Source organism: Capra hircus, chromosome 8, assembly GCF_001704415.2.
Source record: "Capra hircus breed San Clemente chromosome 8, ASM170441v1, whole genome shotgun sequence".
Taxonomy (NCBI): Eukaryota; Metazoa; Chordata; class Mammalia; order Artiodactyla; family Bovidae; genus Capra; species Capra hircus.
Genome location: NC_030815.1, coordinates 87,270,785 through 87,285,875, shown reverse-complemented (window position 1 = coordinate 87,285,875; position 15,091 = coordinate 87,270,785).

Below are 15,091 nucleotides of genomic sequence, written 5' to 3'. Positions count from 1 at the left end.
AAAAGTTCTGCAGTGTCATACAGATCCAAGGGATTCAGTATGGCAGAAAGAGAGAGAGATGAGATGGTTGATAAAATACAGATGTCAGTCTTTCATCCACACTGAGACACATTTTCCATCCACACTGAGATACATTTTCCAAACCTCAGGCAAAACCTGGATGTTTTCTATAATCTGTGTGATAGGAGGTGATTAGTGGTAAAACTAGACACATTCTAGGAAACACTTTTCATCGCGACTGAAGGAATAATAAAACCTACTCCTATGACTAACACTCTGTAGTCAGAAGCACCTACCTGGCTTGTGAAAACTGTTAATCCCCTGAATGTGAAATTTAATATGAATTCAAATTGCTGAGGCTCTCCTACATGTTTTTAAAAGATCAACCTCCTGCTATTTAGGAGAAGTGTAGCCAACGGATCATTGTATCTGAGTATGGCTGACTCTGTGTGTGTGTGTGTGTGTGTGTGTGTGTGTGTGTGTGTGTGGTTGTATGCATGTAAGCATGGTGTTGTGTGAATGTAGGTGAATGTGATTGTGTGTGTATACATATCAGCCTGTGTCTGAGGAAGATCATGTGTGCGTGAGTGTGATGTGTGTATGTGAGTGTGTGTGTGTCCTCAACTCTCTGCCTCCTCTTTTCCCTTTGTCCTTTAACAAAGATGGCAGAGGGAAGCAAAACCACCACAGGTATCCTCAAAGGAGAGAGTTTTTTCACAGATGAAAACATTTATTCTCTTACAAGTAAAACATAGTACGTAAAATTACAAAATCAATGTGTGCTAAAAATGTTAAAAAGAATCATTCTTTCAACTTGGTGACACAAAAACCAGTCTAACGCAACAGCTACAGCAACCTCAGTATTTCATCCAACTCTCCAAGTCTTCATGACTTCAGAGTTTCATCTCTAATTCTCTTCTCTCCTGAAAGAAATCAGAACTTCTTAATGAGTGTTTTACTCCAGAGCACATGGCACTGAAAAGTTATGTTGTTTCCAGGAATGACAGAGCTCTTACCCTTTAAGGCTGTTTGTCACTGTGAGTGCTGAAAGTACACAACCAAATTTTGATAATTTGAGTGAGCATCAAAATCATAATAATGATAAATGATAAATTAAATTGATGAGATCATAAACTCATAATGACACAAAAAAGAAACAATGTTATAATATGGAAAGAAAGGCAAATCAAAACTACAATGAGTTATCACCTCACATGGGTCAGAATGGCCATTATCAAGAATTCTACATGCAATAAATGCTGGAGAGGGTGTGGAGAGAAAGGAACCCTCATGTACTCTTGGTGGGAATATAAACTGGTACAGCCACTATGGAGAACAATATGGAGGTTTCTTTAAAAACTAACAGTAGAGCTACCATACAATCTAGGATCCCACTGCTGGGCATATATCTTTAGAAAATTATAATTTGAAAAGATGCATGCACCCTAGTATCCTCCACAACACTATTTGCAATAGCCAAGACATTGAAGCAATCAAGCAGTCAACAGATGAATGGATAAAAAAGATATGATATATATCTACATGGAATATTACTCAGCCATGAAAAGAATGAAATAATACCATTTGCAGCTTACCGGGTGATTCAATTGTAAAGAATCTGCCTGCCAACAAAGCAGGAGACATGGGTTTGACCCCTGGGTCAGCAAGATCCTCTGGAGAAGGAAATGGCAACAAACTCCAGAATAGTTCCCTGGAAAATTCCATGGACAGAGGAGCCTGGCAAGCTACAGTCCACGGGGTCACAAAGAGTTGGACACAACTTAGCAACTAAACAACTGCAAACAATGCCATTTGCAGCAATACAGATGGACCTAAAAATTATCACAGGCTTCCCAGGTGATGCTCCCATCTGCCAACACAGGAGACATAGGAGACCTGGGTTCAATCCTTGGATTAGGAAGATCCCCTGGAGGAGGACATGGCAACCCACTCCAGTATTCTTGCCTGGAAAATCCCGAGGGACCAGAATCCTGGTGGGCTACAGTCCATAGGGTCACCAAGCATCAGACACGACTGAGGCAACTGATCATGTGCATGTTCAGAGCTTATTATACTAAGTGAAGTAAGCTGAACAGAGACAGACAAATATCATACGATATCTCTTATACATGGAATCCAAAAACAGTGATACAAATGAATTTGGGGCTGGTGCATGGGGATGACCCAGAGAGATGTTGTGGGGAGGGAGGTGGGAGGGGGGTTCATGTTTGGGAATGCATGTAAGAATTAAAGATTTTAAAATAAATACAAAAAACCTCGAATAGCCAAAGCAATCTTGAGAAAGAAGAATGGAACTGGAGGAATCAACTTGCCTGACTTCAGGCTCTACTACAAAGCCACAGTCATCAAGACAGTATGGTACTGGCACAAAGACAGACTTATAGATCAATGGAACAAAATAGAAAGCCCAGAGATAAATCCACACACCTATGGACACCTTATCTTTGACAAAGGAGGTAAGAATATACAATGGAGTAAAGACAATCTCTTTAACAAGTGGTGCTGGGAAAACTGGTCAACCACTTGTAAAAGAATGAAACTAGATCACTTTCTAACACCCCACACAAAAATAAACTCAAAATGGATTAAAGATCTAAATGTAAGACCAGAAACTATAAAACTCCTAGAGGAGAACATAGGCAAAACACTCTCCGACATAAATCACAGCAGGATCCTCTATGATCCACCTCCCAGAATTCTGGAAATAAAAGCAAAAATAAACAAATGGGATCTAATTAAAATTAAAAGCTTCTGCACAACAAAGGAAAATATAAGCAAGGTGAAAAGACAGCCTTCTGAATAGGAGAAAATAATAGCAAATGAAGCAACTGACAAACAACTAATCTCAAAAATATACAAACAACTTCTGCAGCTCAATTCCAGAAAAATAAATGACCCAATCAAAAAATGGGCCAAAGAACTAAATAGACATTTCTCCAAAGAAGACATACGGATGGCTAACAAACACATGAAAAGATGCTCAACATCACTCATTATTAGAGAAATGCAAATCAAAACCACAATGAGGTACCACTTCACACCAGTCAGAATGGCTGCGATCCAAAAATCTGCAAGCAATAAATGCTGGAAAGGGTGTGGAGAAAAGGGAACCCTCCTACACTGTTGGTGGGAATGCAAACTAGTACAGCCACTATGGAGAACAGTGTGGAGATTCCTTAAAAAATTGCAAATAGAACTACCTTATGACCCAGCAATCCCACTTCTGGGCATACACACCGAGGAAACCAGAATTGAAAGAGACACATGTACCCCAATGTTCATTGCAGCACTGTTTATAATAGCTAGGACATGGAAACAACCTAGATGTCCATCAGCAGATGAATGGATAAGAAAGCTGTGGTACATATACACAATGGAGTATTACTCAGCCGTTAAAAAGAATTCATTTGAATCAGTTCTGATGAGATGGATGAAACTGGAGCCAATTATACAGAGTGAAGTAAGCCAGAAAGAAAAACACCAATACAGTATACTAACACATATATATGGAATTTAGGAAGATGGCAATGACAACCCTGTATGCAAGACAGGGAAAGAGACACAGATGTGTATAATGGACTTTGGACTCAGAGGGAGAGGGAGAGGGTGGGATGATTTGGGAGAATGACATTCGAACATGTATACTATCATGTAAGAATTGAATCGCCAGTCTATGTCTGATGCAGGATACAGCATGCTTGGAGCTGGTGCATGGGGATGACCCAGAGAGATGTTATGGGTAGGGAGGTGGGAGGGGGGTTCATGTTTGGGAACGCATGTAAGAATTAAAGATTTTAAAATTTTAAAAAAATAAAAATAAAAAATAAAACATTTTAAATCTTAAAAAAATAAATAAAAAATAAAATAAAATAAAATAAAATAAATTTAAAAAATTAAAAAAAAATGAGCTTATTTACAAATAGAAATAGACCTACAAACATAGAAAGCAAACTTACAGTTACCAACAGAGAAAGAGGAGGATAAACTAGGAATGTGGGATTAACATGTATATACTAGCATATATGAGCTAGGTAACGAACAAGAACCTATTGTATAGCATAGGAAACTATACTCAGTATTTTGCAGTAACTTGTAAGGGAAAAGGATCCAAAAAAGAATATATGTATATATGTATCTCCATATATTTATATATTTTGTCCATGCTCATGCTCAGTTGTGCCCAACTCTTTGTGACCCTTTGGACTTTAGACCACCAGACTCCTCTGTCTATGGGATTCTTTGGGCAAGAATACTGGAGTGGGTTGCCATTTCCTCCTCCAGGGGATCTTTCTGACCCAGGGAATGAACCCAGGTCTTCTGCGTCTCCTGCATTGGCAGGCAAATTCTTTACCACTGAGCCACCTGGGAAGCCATTCATCTAACACCCAGCATAATATTTACCTACATAGTTATACACACATATACTTACTGGGAAAAAAATTCAGTCGTTAGCCTGTTTTGATTTGATAATTAGAAAGCAACTACTATGTTTCCAGATGAAATATGACCACAGAGTTAGTTCAGAAGAAACAGTTCAGTTCAGTTCAGTTCAGTTCAGTCGCTCAGTCGTGTCCGACTCTGCGAGCCCATGAATCGCAGCACGCCAGGCCTCCCTGTCCATCACCATCCCCCGGAGTTCATTCAGACTCATGTCCATCGAGTCAGTGATGCCATCCAGACATCTCATCCTTGGTTGTCCCCTTCTCCTGCCCCTAATCCCTCCCAGCATCAGAGTCTTTTCCAGTGAGTCAACTCTTCACATGAGGTGGCCAAAGTACTGGAGCTTCAGCTTCAGCATCATTCCCTCCAAAGAAATCCCAGGGCTGATCTCCTTCAGAATGGACTGGTTGGATCTCCTTGCAGTCTAAGGGGCTCTCAAGACTCTTCTCCAACACTGCAGTTCAAAAGCATCAATTCTTTGGCGCTCAGCCTTCTTCACAGTCCAACTTTCACATCCATACATGACCACAGGAAAAACTATAGACTTGACTAGTTCAGAAGACTAGAGAGGAATAAAATGGAGCCACAGTAAAGAGGAAATAAGATTGGTCAGGAGTTGATCATTGTTGACATTCAGTGGTGAGTCTATGTGGGTTCATCATACTGTTTTGTCTACTTGGGTTTGAAATTTTCCATAACAATGAGACTTCTTAAAATATAAGCAATTAATATAAGCAATAAGGACCTACTGTATAGAACAGGGAAATATATTCAATATTCTGTAATAATCTATAATGGGAGAGAAGGTAAATAAAGAAAATAAATATTTTATATATGTGTATAATTGAATCACATTGCTGCACAGCAGAAACCAATGCAACACTGTAAATTGAAAATACTTCAAACATTTTAAAAAAGCAAACAATTACAAAAAAACATGCAATTACATTTTCTTTTGAATTACAATTCAAATACTAATCTCAAAGAAAACTAAGAAAAGAAAAAGAGCATCAAGAAGTTTTTATGTCTCTACTATAAAACACAAAAGCCCAGACAAGCCACAGTTAATCCAATATAAATGGTTTTCTCAAAATAACTTAGATAGCATATTCAAAAGCAGAGACATTACTTTGCTGACTAAGGTCCGTCTAATCAAGGCTATGGTTTTTCCAGTAGTCATGTATGGATGTGAGAGTTGGACTGTGAAGAAGGCTGAGCGCCAAAGAATTGATGCTTTTGAACTGTGGTGTTGGAGAAGACTCTTGAGAGTCCCTTGGACTGCAAGGAGATCCAATCAGTCCATTCTGAAGGAGATCGGCCCTGGAATTTCTTTAGAAGGACTGATGCTAAAGCTGAAACTCCAGTACTTTGGCCACCTCATGCAAAGAGTTGACTCATTGGAAAAGACTCTGATGCTGGGAGGGATTGGGGGCAGGAGAAGGGGACAACAGAGGATGAGATGGCTGGATGGCATCACTGACTCGATGGACATGAGTCTGAGTGAACTCCGGGAGTTGGTGATGGACAGGGAGGCCTGGCGTGCTGTGATTCATGGGGTCGCAAATAGTCGGACATGACTGAGTGACTGAACTGAACAAAACATGGACAAACCTGGAGAAATCCACAACTGTGGTATCTGTCAAAAAAGCATAATCAAACATATTGTTAGTTTGTTACATGATTGGAGTAGGGATGGAATACTTACTAGCATCACCATTGAAGAAGACAATGGTTCCAAATTGTTTTGAGTGTAAAATTCCAATGTTCTGATAAGGTCTTCATCATACACCCCTTTATATGTGTCGTATTCAACCAGGCAGCCATCCACAGAGGATTATTCTGCGTTGATGGCCCCTCCTCTAACTGGGTGGGAATTGCTTTAGCCACTCAATACTGTCTTGACTGAGTTCTTTCATTCTTTCTTCTACTTTGTTCAGAAGACTCAACTTCTTTGCCTTGCACATCACTGCCATAACTCTGAAGGTCCAGGAACACCAATCCATGCAGGTAAATTCTCAAATAGGCAAAGTTGCCTTTTTTGTTTAGGCAGGTCGCTGAACAGCCATGGTCCTGCTAGATGTGCCCTGACTCTGTCAACACTCTACTGCTGGGAAACGGACTGAGGCATTTCAGGCTGGTCTCACTGTCATCTTTGGCACTGGGCATGAACTCGAGGGTGCTGTGCAGTGCTACTTTTTCAGTCTGGCTTTAGGTAGTATATACATGTTTATAACATGTATATATGTATGTGTACTTGCATTTATAAAAACTATGTATGTCTCCATATGGCTAAAATGTATTATACATGTAGCAGACTTATGGATTCATCTGGAGGTCGGAAGGAAGGCAGTACAGTAGGAGAAAGTCTGTTAATCTAGTTGTATTGTGAGTCACTCAGTCGTCTCTTTGCGATCCCATGGTCCATCCGTGGAATTCTCCAGGCGAGAATACTGGAGTGGGTTGTCATTCTCTTCCCCAGGGGATCTTCCTGACCCAGGGATCAAACCCAGGTCTCCTGCAATGCAGGCAGATTCTTTACCTTCTGAGCTACCATCGTAACACTGTTGTATTAGAGTTCGTTAAATCACTAATCAATCAGACTCACCTAACTTTGCAGAAGTCTCACACCTGGGCAGCCACTGATAGCTGAAGCATTTACTCTGAACTACTTTTTTGAAATAGTATTTGAAAACAGATGGAAACTTATTTGACTTTGCCATGGGATGATATTCTCAAATAAAACTGTTCTTTGATCTGTACTCAGTATGGGGACCAGACCTTCAATCTGCTGTTGGTTGACCAGCAGAGAGTCTTGGATTTTCCACTAGTTACTTTTCTTTAGTCAGGATACTCTTTTTGAATAATGGTGAAAATTTATTCACAGTTTAGTCAAACACTCTTTCTTTATATATGGCAACATGTAGGGCAATTTATCAAAGTAACAACAACTCTCTTGGAAGCCTCCAATTCATTATTTGAAAAGAAAATAAAAAGAAACCCTAGATGATACTTTATAGCACTGGTGTGGATGCAAATTTCTCTAAAATCAGAAACCGAAGAGTCCTAAGAAACAGGTGAAGGAAGAGTCTCCCTCTGTTCTCACAAGAAGTTTGTATCCTAACCAGAATCCTCTGTTCTCTCTTTTAATCTCCTAATAGGAAAGAATATGTCAGAGGCGGCTTTCTGACCTTATTTAGGTGGAACATTTGGGCTGAATATCTTTTCACAGTCTTTCACTGTTTTCATTTTCCAAAACTTCTCTACAAAATATGGGTCCTATGAAAAGGTAAGACTTTTAAAAGTCAAAAATAGTTTTTTTTTTTTTTTAAAAAAAAGGGAAAAAAGATAGGGATCAAACCCAGCAGAACTCAAAAGCCCTAATTCTTCTTGTCAGTTTTCCACTGCTTTCTAAGCAATGGATGACCATAAATCCTCTGAGGAATAAATTGCTGTATAGGTTGCTCTACTTACCTAAAAGTTTAGCAAATAGTTCCTAAATAGTCAATGCAGTTAAGTGCACAACTTTAGGATCAGGATGCCTGTATTCTAATCTTGCTCAGACATTTACTTGCTGTGTCGCTTGGGGTAAATCAATTAACCTGTCTGTGCCCCAGTCTTCGTAAAATACAGACAAAATGGCATCTATCTCACAGATTTTAGTCAAGATAAAATAAGTTCATACATGTGTCCATTTTTAATTGGATGTTTTTATAATGGTAAGTTTTAATTTCACTCAGGTGACAGGACTGAATAGTGGTTTCAGGCCCAGGCAAATGTAGAAACTCCAAATTAAGAATAGCGTCCATCAGCAAATCTGTGGACTTTTTTATAGGACTCAGCTGCTGTGAGACAACAGATGACAACACTAATATCGAGTAGGATTTGTAGAATTGATGGCTGTGGAAAAACAAGGTACTGAGAGTACTAAGGGTTCTGGCGAGAGATGAGTTCAAGTGCTTTAAGTAAGGCATGCAAGCTAGAGAGGAAATGTGGCTGCCCAAGGCATTCAAACAAAAGGGTTGAGAGAATAAGTGACCTTAGGGTTGGAAGACTGAGAGTTCTAAGAGATATTGTACTTGAAGGAGGGTAGTTCAGGAGGGAAATGGTTCAATGTGATGGTCCAAGATTCCTAGGGAACAGGAGTTAACGTCAAAATAAACGTGAGGATTTATTTTTTGATCAATAAATTATAATTCAAACGGAGACTGCATCCAAGATCAGTTTTTTGAGTTAACCAATCAAATAGCTGTTTATTTTTTTTTTAGGGGATAGGAAAAATATTCAGCATTTAAGTAATCTTTCTTTTGACCCAAAGAAGTATTATCATTTTTGATAAATAGAAGTGGCAATTCAAACACTTTAATAATGCAGATATGACTACAGCATGCGTTTTCAAGAGAGGCAATACTACTCCTAAAGGACTGAAAGCTTGTTTATTTTGAGGGAGAAATTATTAGATATTACAATGATTTGTGGCCCTTTGAAGCCAGGCTTGCCCAGTAAAATCTTATTCCTTAATATTTCATTTCTATCATTGGGTTTTCTTGGATAACACACAGCAATGCTGACATTAACTTCATGGCACTGATCCAAAACATATGCAAAGTCAGGTTACAAGGCTGCGGCAAATAGATGCCCATAAGTGGGAGATTTTCCATCACCTGTTCCATATGAGTCACACGGTACAAGACTCAGCCTGTGCCCCTTGTCTCTTCTGTGGACCGTGTTTGTTTGATCTCAGCAATCTTATATGCCACTTTGGCTTTGAGGGCATTGAGAATTCAATAAAAATGTTTAGATTTTATAATTTTCTTCTAAAACTATTATTTAATCCACCATTATTATGTCAAGTGGTGAAAATAAGAAACAATTGGTAATGTCTGAAAGAGAATTCAAAGTTATCCTCTCATATCAAATGAGAAATTCATTTTGCTATATTTTTAAGAAATTAATTTAATTTTTAAATTATTTTACTCTTGCTGAGAAAATAAAGTTTAGAATGATTTTTTAAATGTGTATAATACTATTTTATGCATTTATATTTAACTAATAAACATTGCTATGACCAGTGCGTTCTTTTGGCAAAACTCTATTAGCCTTTGCCCTGCTTCATTCTGTATTCCAAGGCCAAATTTGCCTGTTACCCCAGGTGTTTCTTGACTTCCTACTTTTGCATTCCAGGCCCCTAGAATAAAAAGGACATCTTTTGGGGGTGTTAGTTCTAAAAGGTCTTGTAGGTCTTCATAGAACTGTTCAACTTCAGCTTCTTCAGCGTTACTGGTTGGGGCATAGACTTGGATTACTGTGATATTGAATGGTTTGCCTTGGAAACGAACAGAGATCAGTCTGTCATTTTTGAAATTGCATCCAAGTACTGCATTTTGGATTCTTTTGTTGACCATGATGGCTACTCCATTTCTTCTAAGGGATTCCTGCCCACAGTAGTAGATATAATGGTCATCTGAGTTAAATTCACCCATTCCAGTCCATTTTAGTTCGCTGATTCCTAGAATGTCGACGTTCACTCTTGCCATCTCTTGTTTGACCACTTCCAATTTGCCTTGGTTCATGGACCTAACATTCCAGGTTCCTTTGCAATATTGCTCTTTACAGCGTCGGACCTTGCTTCTATCACCAGTCACATCCACAGCTGGGTATTGTTTTTGCTTTGGCTCCATCCATCCCTTCTTTCTTTCTGGAGTTATATCTCTACCGATCTCCAGTAGCAATTTGGGCACCTACCAACCTGAGGAGTTCCTCGTTCAGTATCCTATCATTTTGTCTTTTCATACTGTTCATGGGGTTCTCAAGGCAAGAATACTGAAGTGGTTTGCCATTCCCTTCTCCAGTGGACCGCATTCTGTCAGACCTCTCCACCATGACCCACCCGTCTTGGGTGGCCCTACATGGCATGGCTTAGTTTCATTGAGTTAGACAAGGCTGTGGTCCATACTAAGGTAGTAATGCAGTAAGGTACTGTAATACCAGCATTACACAAAGTTCAGACTCTCAGTAATAGAATTTGAGACATTTGAGAAATCCTCCCTAAATTAAAAAGTTTGTGAACTTATCCAATCTGCCTCTCTTTCCCTGAGATGTCATAAATACACTGAAATTGGCTTGGATTCTCTTGGTCTATGATTTTTTAATTTTCTAAATATGAATGTACATATAGTGCATCAAGTAATGAGTTAGTAGAGGCAGAATTTTTTGAATGAACAGTCACTGATATTTGTTCCCACAATCTGGATAAAATTAAGCTTCTGGGCTGGGTTCTTGCTACAGGCTTGATTTTCTATGACCCAGTCCTGATGACCTGCTAGTAAAAGCTCCCCTCTGTGTTCTAGTAGTTTGGTCATCAGGAAACATAGGAATTCTAGTCATTTCCATCTTGAGATTGAAAACTCAGTTTTTCAAAAAAGGCTTCACTTTAAGATTTAAATTTTCCTCAGAAGCTGAGTGGTTTGACATGGGGAGCTGCCCTAAACCTTCTTCTCTGCAAGCAAGTTGTCTCTGTAATATTTGGATTAACAAGATAGGCAATTGGTAGAGCAGAGCAGGATTTATATTAAAGACAGCATCGTCCCTTAATTTACACCCATGTGATTTAGACACACACAAATACATGCACACATGCACAGAACTTCATAGATGCGGAAGGACACATTTGTTTTGTCCTAATGGCAGAGTATCACCTGTGATCTGATCCATCTCACAGAAAGAGCCTCTTGGTGTAATGACATTGTTTGCGAACACTATATTCCCTGTGGAACTACAAAAGTTACTCTCCAATTTCTCTTACTGCCAATTCTCAAATTGTGTATCCTTTAGCAAAAGAAAACTCAAGGGACATTGTTCTCCCCCTGAGATTCCTGTTTGCACCTTAGCATGTGTCTGACAATTGCTTGTCTTCTTGAGATGACATATATCAAGTACACAGTCCCTCAGCACCCCCTTTGTCATAAAATACCAGAAATTGGTGCCTGTGACTCCTGTCTGGCAAGCCTGAGATTATTTCCCCTCATATTTACAGCCTTGTCCACAGAGACCTGGGAGTGGTCCTGCTGTGCTGAGAGGGTCTCCAAGGAGAGCGTCAGCTGTGACATATCCCCAAGACCACTTGCGGTTTTGCTGGCATTTGCTGATGGATACTCCTCATGGTCAGCTTCTAGTTGTATAAGAATGTGCCACCTTTCACCTAAAGGATTTGTAGAAACATCTAGAAGCACTCTTTACCTCCTATATATATATATATATGCAGGCTAATGTCCACATTCTTAATTTTCTCTGCATATCAAGCTGTCCTGCCCATCAGGAAGTCTTTCAAGCCAAACACAAGCATTTACTGTTCACTGAATGTCTCATATGCTCTAAGTTGTATTAGTTATCTATTGCTGCGTAACAAAGTACTCACGGAATTTAATAGCTTAAAACAATAGCCATTGGGTTTGCTTTCAATTCTGTGGATCTGAAGCCTGAACAGAGCATGAAGGAGGTAGGTCTCTGCTTCATATGGCACCAGCTGAGGCAGTCGGCCGTGCTGCAGACTGGTGGGCACTGCTCTACCAGGATCCCACAGCTGGTTCCTTGGTGCTGTCAGTTGGCTTCCTGATTCTCTTGAATGTGGCCTCTTCGTGTGTTCTGCTTGGACTTTCTCACAGCACGGTCGTCTCAGGAAGTAAGATTTCATAAATAGTGACTGACTTTAGCCAGAATGCAAAAGCAGTAGCTTCAGCATGCTAAGTAGTAGATTTAGACTTGGAACTGGCACAGTCTAGTGATTAAAGCAAGTCCCTGGGAAAGATCAGATTCTAGAGGAAGTGGGGCTACCAGGAGATATGGTACACCAAAGGTCCCCAAAGCTTCATTTGATTCCTTCTCCCTGGAATGGCTATGCCAGTTTCTCTGAAAGCTTATACTCTACCCAAATATCAAAAATGGCCTCACACAGTCCTTTCACAACTCAAATTCTATAATATAGGTTGGTGCTATGGATCAGTAACTGCTCCAAAAGGAGCAGGTGTTTACAACGCAATACTACTTCTAAGCTTAAAAATTATTTGAAAGACCAATGTGTTATAAACCAAATGTATACAATTCTCCATCTCCTTGGTATATTATTATATACCTATACACTCTTTAAAATTCACAACATACTGATGAAAAGATCGTAAACATATAAGAATAGCAGGAAGAGAAGTAAAGGTATCATTATAATTTGGAAAATATTAACCGTAGAAACCAAATATAAAAGGATTCATCTTCACAAAACTAGATTTAAAAATTTTAATATTTGATATCTCAATACGAAAAGCAATTAAATCATTAATGATAATCATTCCATTATCATTGCTGCTTTCCATACAAAGGTAGTAACTAATCAATTTGTGCTAAACATGGTTACTATGGATATTACTTATTTGCAGATTTCTAACATAAATTTGTGTCATGACAAGATAATTTCTGAAAACTGCTTCTGTCCATTGAAGATTTTTGAAATGAATATGGAAGAGGAAAAAATTCATTCTTCCCCTGGAGATCTAAGCCGATTGACAGGAGAAGCACCAAGCTTATTTTGCTTCCCGTGCACTAATGTCTGCTTTAGTGCAGTCCTTCTGATCTGCCTAAAATGAAGCATTCTGATACACATATAAGGTCCTTTGGGATTTAAGAAAAACTCACAGCGGGAAAGAACATTAAAAGATTAAGGCTTGTGTCAAGTAACTGAAAGAAATTCAAATTTTTTTTACATTTCAATTTTGCCTTGGGGACATTTGGGGTGGCATAATTCTTCCTTTAGAGGGACTTTATTCCATCCTTAGCATGTTTCCCTGCTTCCAGGATGGTTAGCATCCTCCTAGTATGTATGATGCTTTTTGTGAAAGCCAGAAATCTCACCATGTACTCTCTGGGCAGAAATAACATTTTGGGATTGAGAACCATTGAGAGACACTGTGAATGATGCTCCTTAAAACGAAGACACAAAAAACAATGTAGCTTCTGATTACCTGTTTATTACTATCTTGGTCAAGCAACACCCAGTGTCATGCTCTCCGCTCTCCAAAATATAAACCACCCTCGTGCTAGGGAGCACAGCAACTTGAAGATTGTGGCTAAGTTTGCGCTTGCCTCCTAGAAGTGAATAAAGCCATGAAGAAAAACTTAGCCCTAACAGTTTCTTGGGGTTGCTGCAAGACCATTACTCTCCTCCCAGGAGAGTATGACTCCCTGTGGGCATGGTTGGGTGGAGGACAATGGTTCTGGGTCTCTCCACACACTCAACTGCTCTCCTGTGAATGGGAAGTACACAGGGCAGTGGCTCTACTTCTAACCTGTTATAAAGTCTACCTGGCCTACTAGCCGACATGTAGAACTAAGGGCTGTTTTTCTCAACAGGGTTTGACACTGACATGCCACCATCTAGGGAAACGCCTACCAGAAAATAGAACATTATGAGCATGTTATATGCAGGAGAAAGATGGAGACAGAGGTTGGGTGAGGTTAATTATTTAACAGAGTGAAAACTCAAATCACAACATTTTGCTTGTTTAAAGTTTAACTTCTTTGTATTATTTTCTTTTCTTTAAGTATTTGTTTATTTGACTGTATCAGGTCTTGGTTGAGGCATGCAGGAATCTTTCATGTGGCATACAGGCTCTTCATTGTGGTGTACCAGTTTCTCTCTCTAGTTGTGGCCCATGGTCTCTAGAGCTTTCAGGCTAATAGTTTCCTTGAGACATGTGGGATTTTATTTCCCTCATCAGGGATCAAACCTATGTACCCTGTCTTGAAAGGCGGATTCTTAACCAGTGGACCATCAATGAATTCCTCTATTATTTTTCTTTTCAGCCCTGACCTCCTGCTTCACTTTTACATTCAATAGTTATTCATGTTCACATTTTTAAAAGAAAATGATGAAAGTTATCTTTTATTTTATTTATATAAGATTTATCCCATCCTACCTCATCAGAAGTAGACAATTAACCCAAGGTTGCCTATTTGCTAGGAAATCACTGGTAGCATGTTTTGAAGTGAAAAGAGCCATCCAAGCCAAGCAAGATTGGGTGCTTCTATTAAGCCCAAGACTCTCCCTCAAAAGAGGCATTACTTTCCAGGTTAATTTTAATCTTCATAACCATACTATGATAAAGATATTTTCATTTTTTTATACTTAATTTTATAACGGGTGTGGATAACACCCAGCGTATTTGAACCCAATCAGGCTGAATCCAAAGCCTGTGTCTCTAACCTGCACATTCTGCTGTCCTCTTCTCTACTGGATAAGGCTCCCCATCATCTAAGGGCTCAGTGGTAAAGAATCTGCCTGTAATGCAGGAGATGCAGGATACTCGTTTTCAATCCCTGGGTCAGGAACATCCCCTGGAGGAGGACATGACAATCCACTCCAATATTCTTGCCTAGAGAATCCCATGGATAGTGGAGCCTGGCCAGCTACAGTCCATAGGGTCGCGAGGAGTCAGACATGAGTGAAGCAACTTAGCACACATGTGCCATCATCTAAACTGGTCTTGATAAGGTACTCAGTATGGGAGAAAATAGACACAAACATCAGACAGAAGAGACTATACAAAACAAAACGTTATAGTCCTGAATTTGAATTGAAAGTATG